Genomic DNA, 8,493 nt, shown 5'->3' with positions numbered 1-8,493 from the left:
TGCATTAATTGACACCAAGTCTCTGTCGGGGCCTGAGCTGTGGCCTGGCAAATCCCTTGATGGGGACCTGAGAGCTGCGAGAGCAGAGACCACTGCCACAGGCATCAGGCATTGTGTTGGTGAAAAACGGGGACAGCTCCATGAAGAATATGGGAAATCACATTATTTTAAAGATATTTTAAAGAAACACCATTTTCTTTAACGGCCAGTATTTTGTGAAGCGTGCTTTCCATAACACCATTACATATACAATTATAAACATTAAGGCATTTTTTAAGATGATACTTATTAACAATTTTTACATACTAAGATACATTATCGGACTTGGGTATTAATTCATAGACACTTCACATGTACAATTATATAATTTTAACTTGAAATTTATCTGTTACATGATCAATAATTAACTGATCTCTGCAGCTGACCTAAAGAAAAAAATATACTTTCTACAGCTGCATTTGAGGTAAGATTAGACAAAATATATTAAATAAAATTCAGAAATTTAGAAAATTCAGATTCTAAGATACAATGGGAATCTAATGTTTTAATAAAAATCTCCCCAATCATGCACTGACATTGAACTGACTACTTTGGTACATTATATTCCTCACCCAGATAATTCGTATCCTGGTAGCCTTTTGTTGGTTTCGCTCTTCCAATGATATTCATGAACTCTTGAAAAGCGAACATTTTTCTTCAGATCAGTTGCCTGAATCTGGATGTGGTAATTTTATTTGCTGAAATCAGAGATATGGAAATGATGTATGTCAATGACTTGTCTCTATTTCTTTCCTGCTTTGCCATTGTCTTTTTAGACAAGGAAATATTTCAATGAAAGGGCTTGTCATTGATTCTCTGCTTTCACTTAGCTTTCAAAGAAGGTGTCAAATCATATATTTCAGTATATATGTAATTGATTTGTTCTCATTTTGAGACTTAATTCTAAAAAAAGTAGCATATTATAAAAAGAATTTGACAGCCATAATAAGCATTTGGGCTTCCATCTTTTTAGTATTCAAGCACTTAAAATTGCAATGGAACAATCCTTTCATTCATAAAAACACTCTTTAACATCAGAGAACACATTTTTAAATGTATTTTTTCAGATACAATTTGCATGTAAACACATTTGTATTTTCATTAGATATCTTGTATAATTCTGAAACGCTTTCAATAGATAATTTTCATGATTTACCTACAGCAGATTTTGCAATATGAACTCTGGAAATTTAGAGGAAGCTAATAATCATTTTCATTTCCCATTACTCTGCAGACAGACTGGCGTCTGCTGCTCCAGTGAAGGCTCTGCAGAAAACGATCTGGGAGTGCTGGTAGATGACAGATTGACCATGAGCCAGCAATGTGCCCTTGTGGCCAAGAAGACCAATGGTCTGCTGGGGTGCATTAGGAAGACTGTTGCCAGCAGGTCGAGGCAGGTGATCCTGCCCCTCTCCTCAGCCCTGGGGAGGCCTCATCTCGAGTCCTGTGTCCAGTTCTGGGCTCCCCAGTCCAAGAGAGACATGGAGCTACTGGGGAGAGTCCAGGGTAGGGCTATGAAGATGATCAGAGGGCTGGAGCATCTGCCCTATGAGGAACAGCTGTGAGAGCTGGGCCTCTTCAGCCTGGGGAAGAGAAGACTGAGGGGGGATCTTATCAACGTGTATAAGTACCTGAATGGAGGATGTTAGGCAGACAGGGACAATCTTTTCTGTTGTTCTATGTGACAGGACAAGAGGCAATGAGCAGAAGTTGAAGTACAGGAAGTTCCGCCTGAAGGTGAGGAGGAATTTCTTCACTGTGAGAGTGACAGAGTACTGGAAGAGGTTGCCCAGAGAGGCTGTGGAGTCTCCTCCTCTGGAGATCTTCAAGGCCCGCCTGGATGCAACCCTGTCTACCATGCTCTAGGTGACCTTGCTGAGCAGGGAGGTTGGCCTAGATGATCTCCAGAGGTCTCTTCAAACTTACTGATTCTATGATTCTGTGATACTTCCCTCAGCTGAATGTTGACCAGGCAGCCAACAAGAACCAGCTCTCTCATGCCTGGTTGTTTTAATCAGTTCATTTTGCCCACTTGGTCAGGTCCCTCACCTACATCCTGAGGAAGGTGCCACTCTGGGATGCTGTGGTTCCCTCTGCCCAAACTGTTCTTGTGTAGGGACTCGCTCCCATTGCCTTATAAGCATGACACTGCACACTGCTGGGGTGCAACCTTCCTGTCTCTTACCATGCAGATGTGCTTAATGGTAGACCCCAGAGAAAGCTTTTCCAAAAGTACCAGCTGGAGTGACAAGCATTGGCCTTGGCCTTCTGCATGCAGACAACCAGGTTTCCAGATTTCTCCTGTAGACAATGGGCAAAGTTGGAAACTGCCAGGTAGGCCTTGCTGTGACTTGAGTGTGCCTTTGAAACAGGCTGGGTAAAAGATGCTCAATAGGAGCCTGCTCCAATGCCCATGTCTGCACTGCATGTGCTCAGAGTTGGCAACAGTGAACCTCCAACACCACAGTTTCCTGTGTCCTGCTGCGGGAACAGTCTGCACAGCTGGTTACATAGCTGCTGCCTCTGGAGGGCCACCCGTTGAAATATCAATAACTTTAGCCTATCTTCTTGTACTGGCTTTTCAGTAAAAGCAAGTCGAGATCTGTTTGTCCAAGTTTGAATTAAAGATCTAAAAAGAGAATTTACAAGTAAAATACAACAGTCCTGGCCTGCACTTTACAGGACAGTTTCTGGTATGTGCCACCTGCAGGACATCGTCTGAAACACATGCAGTGGGGTTCCTGTCAAGACAGGCTTCGTAAAGATGCCCCAGCCCCTTTGGACTTTCTTGGTGGAAATTTCCTGGGTTTCACTTCTAAATTATGTTAAAGAAGCTTCATGATATGATTCTTGCCAAGAACATGGATGACTTATCTTAGAAATTATCATCATTATAATGTTATAATACCAATAATTTCTGGATTTAACAGTTTTTCTTCTTTGGTCTTTTCTTCACTGCATTGTTTTGTTTTATCCCAGGCTCACTCCGCCTGTCCAGACCACCTTAAAACTTTCTGTTCTACAATAATGTATCTGTAGGTCACATATCATAACATGTATTAATTACACAATAGCCTGTTAATTCCTGATCTCTTGTACATTTTTAGTTTCCTGTCAAGTCTAGAGCATGCTGTGGAAAGCTCCAAGAACCAACTCTTTTGTCTGAATGTACCTGCAAGACAATGTTTTTTTCTCCTACATCTTACTGTGTCCAAGCAACCTGGCCAGTAGAATGCCCCTGGAATTGAGAAGGGGATGAGCATGGTAGCATCAGCTTCTGAGACCTCTGTAATAACCGGTACTCAGAGAAGTCCCATGTAGGGGTGAGCAGAGAGCACAGTCAGCAAGGGATTGATACTTTATGGTCTTGGTGAAGAACAAACACTTCATCCTGGTGATAAAGAACAATAACATACATCTGTGTCTCTGCTAACACAAACCTGTAACTTGTAATAAATTCATCATGGTTCATTGAAGCTGAGTGCAGTAAAGCCAGCAGGTGCTCAGCATGGTGGGACCAAGTCATAGTCCTTATTTGTGCCTGGGCAGAGGGCTTCCATCCAAGGCGGGGGGGGGGGGGGGGGACAGAGTCTTTAGCTCAGCATGGGTTGGGGGCAAACACACAGCATTGACACCCAGTAAGCAGGACACTACAGAGAGAATAGATAATTAGCAAACCTCCAAAACTGACTGTGCCTTTAAATGGAAAACAAGCACCCCAGATGGTTCACCTGACAACTACAACTGTCCAGGCAAGGACTTGTCCTCACCCAGGGCTTAGCCCAGTTTCCAGTGAGACTTGCTCAGGAGAAATCTTTATGGGTGAGGGAAGAGGAGAGGCAAACTCAGACAGCCCTGGTGGGTCTGAAAACCTTTCTAGGGTGCATCTGACATTCACTGGTTAGAAACAGACCGGCGGATGCTCCAGGTCTTGGCTCTCTTTTCAGCTGAAAGACCCATGTCCTGTCACCAACTGCTCCATTGCAACTCCCTGTGTCCAGGTGCACAAACATTCCCCCACCCCAAACCACAGCTCTGGGGGAGTGGCACAGCCTCATTCCCTGTGCAGTGCCAGGGTCCTGGCCCTGGGGCAAGGAGGTGGGATGCAACTAGCCAGAGTCCTCAGTTCTAATCTGACTCTGGTGATCCATGGATCTGAGCACAGGAAACCATACTGAGCCCAGCCTGGGCATCCTGCGCTGCTCCTCAGGGCCACAAAGTAATGGAAAGGAGAGGCACTGACACAGTCCTGCATCTGGATGCACAAATGAGTCAGCCTAGCATCACCTCCCAGAGCTTGCCCCAGCAGGGCAGAAGGGCTCAGCACAAGTTGGCTCCAGGAGGACACTGCAGTAGAGCAATGTCTGCAGCCAACTGTGTGGCTCTGGCAAGCTGCTGCAAAAACAGGCAGGGATGGCAACAGGGACAAGCCGGGAGCACATGTAGCAGCCAGCCAAGAGGCTCATCTCAGGGTAACAGAGTCTGAAAGGAGATAGGACACAGCAGGAGGAGAAAGGGAATGGCCTGGCCATGAGATTAGACATTCCCTACACACCAAAGTTGTTCCTGGATGTTGCTGCCTCTCATGGAAAAGCTTGAGGATGGGAAGTAATGATTCACGGAGGGCAGCATTGCCATCAGATGCATGTTGTGGTTAGAGAGAGCTGGGGAGCTGGCATCCCTGCATCCTTATCTCAGCCCACAGTGATGTTGCCAGTACCAGATGTGTGTCTCAATCCAGTGCAACACAAAGACTCTGTGCTGCTGTGTGGCACGACAAGAGTGCACAGATCAGTTAGGGCAGAATGACACTCTGCAGTGACCAGCTGCCATGGAGAAGGAGCTGTCATGTATTGTTGTGTAAATAGGCACACAGCCTGCAGGAAACCTGATCTGACCTCTGTCCCCTGCCTGGTAGTGCTGGTGCCTCTTCTAGTGTTTGGTGTACAGCAATTCACAGCTGTTCACAGGAAAGGCTGTCAGAGTCCTCTGTTGAGACTGAGAGCAGCTGGACTGGCATGGGAGCAGGCAGGGATGGGGCCCCAGGCATTAGTGCTGTCCAGGACAAGAGGCAATGGGCAGAAGCTGAAGCACAGGAAGTTCTGCCTGAAGGTGAGGAGAAATTTCTTCACTGTGAGAGTGACAGAGTACTGGAAGAGGTTGCCCAGGGAGGTTGTGGAGCCTCCTCCTCTGGAGATCTTCAAGGCCTGCCTGGATGCAACCCTGTCTACCATGCTCTAGGTGACCCTGCTTGAGCAGGGAGGTTGGCCTAGACGATCTTCAGAGATCCCTTCCAACCTTACTGATTCTATGATTCTATGAGGCACCGCAAGGCATATAATACAATTTAAATGTCTTGGTTCCTAATTTGTGATTGCAAATTGAATTTTGCCTGGCCAAAAACCCAAACAATCAAATGATAATACAATATGTACAAAGCATTTTCACTCTGAGTATTTAGTGTTTTAGACTGAACCCACAGGCACAAATGCTGTCCCCTTCTCCCACAGCACGCTCTGCTTTCCCGTGTGCACAGTTGCAGGGTTTTTCCCAATGCAATGTACAGAGGGGACCAGTGTGGCACTATAGAGAGATGGTTGCTAAGCTGCCAGGATTGCTCTGAGTGGCACAGCATGTCCTTTTCCTGTGTCCAGGACAACGGATCCAGAGTGTGTACAAAGTTCAGGAATGTCACCCAGCCAACAGTGGTAGCCCAGAGTGGTCATATATAAACTTTGATCATATGAGAGCACAATTCTCGTAGCTGAGCAATGGAGGTACAGCCTGGAGTGTAGGGGAAGGACCAGGAAATCAGCACCCCAGAAGGCAGCTACCTGCCTGTCCTGGTGCATGGGGTTTATTCCTCTCCAGGTGCAGAACTTGCACTTCCCTTTGCTGAACTCCATGAGGTTCTTCTCTGCTAATTTCTCCAGCCTGTTGAACTCCCTCTGAACAACAACACAGCCTTCCGAGGTATCAGCCACTCTTCTGAGTTTTCTGTTGTCCATGAACTTGCTGGGGCTGCACTTCGGTCTCATCATCCAAGTGAATTAAGATATTAAATAGTCCTGGCCCCAGCACCAACCCTTGTGAGACACCACTAGTGACTGGCCTCCAGCTGGACTATATGTCGCTGATCACAACCCTCTGAGCTCTGCCCATCAGACAGTTTTCAGTCCACCTCACTGTCTGCCCATCTCAACCATACTTCATCAGCCTGTCTGTGAGGACGTTACAGGCAACAGTGTTGGGTGGACAATATCCACTGCTCTCCCCTCTTCTACCTAGCCAGTCACTCCATCACAGAAGGCTATCAGGTTGGTTAAGCATGATTTCCCCTTTGTGAATCCATGCTGACTACTCCTGATCACTTTCTTGTCCTTCATGTGCCTGGAAATAATTTCCACATTAGTCACTCCGTCATCTTCCCTGGGATCGAGGTGAGGCTGACTGACCTGTACTTCCCTCTCATCTTTCAGAAGCCACTGCACATCTCTCATTTTTGCCTTCTGTCAGGCAGCTCTGGCAGCCTGCCTTGCCATTCTGTGCTGTGCCATGCCATGCCCTACTGTGCAGTGCCAGGCCCTACTGCACTGTACCATGCTCTGCCACATCATGCTGTGCCCTGCCATGCCATGTCATGCCATACTGTGCAAAGCCATGCACTGCTCTGCTAGCCATGCTCTGCCTACTGTGCCATATCATATTATGCTGTGCCTTTTTGTGCCATGTCATATTGCCCCATGCTGTGCCCTGCAATGCCATGCTATCCCTGGCATCCCCTTAGCCATCATTCACCAGCAGGCCTGTTGAGGCTTTGGCAGGCACTGTTTCCAGCAGAGCTCTGCTTGCTCCCCAAGAGGGGTTGTCCCTCAGGACAGGGTTTTTGCCAGGCCCACATGCAAGAGAGCTGGATTAGAGAAGCTCCTGCTAGATGTGGCACCTGAGTGCTTACTAATGGGGACACCTACCCCAGAGAAACCTTCTCTCTGCCCTGGTGCACTGGAGACCTATACTGAACCTAGGAGCTGACCAACAACCATCATCACAGGCTCTCACTCTCCTGCTAGAGGAGTCTGAGTGGAGACAGTGATGCTTTGAAGTAACTGCTAAGAGTAATCTTTATTAAATTGCAGGATGATGGACATCTTGGAGGCAACTCTTTCTCCAATCCTGTCTGTGCCAAGTTGTTGCTCCCTCTGGCCTGGGTGCAGTGCTTTCTGAAGGGCCAGCTGCACAGTGGTGCAGCCTGCAGGCAGAGGCTAGCTGTAGATGTCCATGTTTGGGTGCCCCTTCTTGCACTCAGTCTGAGCACAGTGGGCATTGTGTGCAGCCAGAGGATGCATGTGGAACATGGTTGGATTTTACCTAGGAGACTTCCCCTTCCCTTCAGTGGCTCTGTTGGTGTAGCTGCCACAGGGCTGGGCAGGCTGGTGAAGTAGCTGGTCATGCCAAGCTGCTGCCACACTATGGCCAGGAATGGCTGAGGGTCAGCACAGTGTGGCATGGCACAGCAGGGCACGGCACAGTACGGCAGGACATGGACTGGCAGGGCACAGCATAGCACAGCCTGGTTTGATATGGAATGGCAGGGCACAGCTTGGCTTGCCAATGGAGTTTTGCAAGGCTGAACACACTTGTTAGTGCACAAGAATGAGAACCACCAGAGCTGAGCTGAACGGCCCAGGCTGGTGGGCGATCACTCAGTGGCCCCAGCTCCCATGAGGCTGGGGTTTCATGGGTCAACACTGTGGTGCTTGGGGCATGGAGCAATTAATTCCTGGAGGGACAGCGCCATGGGATAGATGTGCTCCATATCCTTCTGAAGATGCTTCTGAAGCATGGCCCAGAGGCATGAGAGACCTCTGCAATATGGGAAGACAACTGATGGCCTTACCAGCATCTGTCCCAGCTGCCTGGTGCAGGTCAGGTGGAGGAGCATGGAACAACCCTGTGCACTCCCATGATGTGCCCTGCCACAGACATGACACACGGACCATCAGCACTGGTCCAGTCTGAGGTCTGCCCAGTGCATAAATCCTCCAGAGTCCCAGGGAATAGATATAGGATATCCCAGAACGCATTGCAGGAAGGACGAAGAGCTGTCCTGTGCCACACAGGTGCATGTGTGCGCTCAGAAACCAGCCCAGTTGTGCACTGCAGGCACGAGAGAGCACTGCAACAGCACTCGAACGCTGAGGAAGGGGTTGCAGAGCAGGCTCGGTGCATGGCTCACGGAGCCACTGGGGACCAGCACAGTGCTGGGAAAGAGCCCGGGGCAGGGGCAGCCGCCCTGGCAGAGGGGATGCTGGCGATGGGTCAGTATGACAGTACATGCTAAAAACAACATGGCATACAAAAGGGGCAGCCAGTGGGGGCCTGGGGTGGTTGTGGAGATCCAGCCCGGGGCGGCCGCGACCATTCCCGGGGCCTGGGCCCGGGCGGCGCTGGCGG

The sequence above is a fragment of the Rhea americana genome, unplaced genomic scaffold (genome assembly GCF_003343005.1).
Source record: "Rhea americana isolate MKP2758 unplaced genomic scaffold, rheAme1 scaffold_479, whole genome shotgun sequence".
In the NCBI taxonomy this organism is placed as follows: domain Eukaryota; kingdom Metazoa; phylum Chordata; class Aves; order Rheiformes; family Rheidae; genus Rhea; species Rhea americana.
The sequence above is the reverse complement of the archived record's forward strand: the minus strand, read 5'-3'. Positions refer to the sequence as shown.